This window comes from Aotus nancymaae, unplaced genomic scaffold (genome assembly GCF_030222135.1).
Source record: "Aotus nancymaae isolate 86718 unplaced genomic scaffold, 86718_ANA_hifiasm-v0.15.2.pri h1tg000011l, whole genome shotgun sequence".
Taxonomy (NCBI): domain Eukaryota; kingdom Metazoa; phylum Chordata; class Mammalia; order Primates; family Aotidae; genus Aotus; species Aotus nancymaae.
The window spans coordinates 65,030,322-65,031,231 of record NW_026988422.1 but is presented as its reverse complement, the minus strand read 5'-3'; the positions used below and the strand labels follow the sequence as shown (position 1 = coordinate 65,031,231).

The 910-nt window shown below is 35.3% G+C and overlaps 1 non-coding gene across 1 annotated transcript; it reads left to right on the top strand.

Moving 5' to 3' along the window:
* The first annotated feature begins 412 nt into the window (after positions 1–412).
* Positions 413–553, top strand: LOC135274320 (U4 spliceosomal RNA). The gene has a single exon (XR_010342172.1). It is a non-coding gene; the product is annotated as a U4 spliceosomal RNA (small nuclear RNA).
* The last annotated feature ends 357 nt before the right edge of the window (positions 554–910 follow it).

Genomic DNA, 910 nt, shown 5'->3' with positions numbered 1-910 from the left:
ATACCTCTCCAAGGCTTGGTAACCTCCCTTTTCATCGAAGAAAGAGCAGGGCCTCAAACTCAGAACTTTCAGCAACCAACAATATCCAGCAAAGATTAAATAATGTAGTTTTGTTTTCATTGTGTGATTTTTATAGTCAATCATCTCTTTATGGCAAATGATACTGGTTTTTCAATTATGATAATGATATCAAAAATCCTTTTTAGTAAAACTAAGCAAAATGAAAGCCAATTCAAAGAAACAATTAAGGACATCATTGTGCAGATAATACGTGGAAATGGTAAGAATGGTGACAACGGGACATAAGTTACTAAAATTTGGGATACATTGGATTAGAAGAAAATAAGCCCCCAAGAGACCAATAAGAAGGATACTGCAACAGCACATGAGAGATTTTAAACTCCTTGATATCAGCTTTGCACATTGGCAGCATCGTAGCCAATGAGGTTTATCCGAGGCGCGATTATTACTAGTTGAAAACTTTTCCCAATGTCCCGCCATGACGACTTGAAATATAGTCGGCATTGGTAATTTTTGTCAGTCTCTACGGAGACTGAATTATAAAAAAAAAAAAAAAAAAGAAATTCCTTGATATAAGAAAGACTTATCTTCTATTAATTTTGTTTTCCTCTCAGGAATAAGTTTGGAGGGCAGCAAGAGTGACTGTCAAGTTAGGAACCTCATCAGCAATGCAAAACATTGTCACAGATGTTGAGAAAGACCCCAAGGTTAATGCATTCTTTCCAACATTAGGTCCGAAAACTTCTCCTGAAAAGCTACCTTAAATCTAACTTTTGAAAGTGCACAATATAAGCGAATTAAATAAAAACAACTTGAAATTTGTACTTATCCTTCAAATTCCTCAAATATCACTTCCTCTGAGAAGCCTTCCCTGATTTTTCTGTGTCTA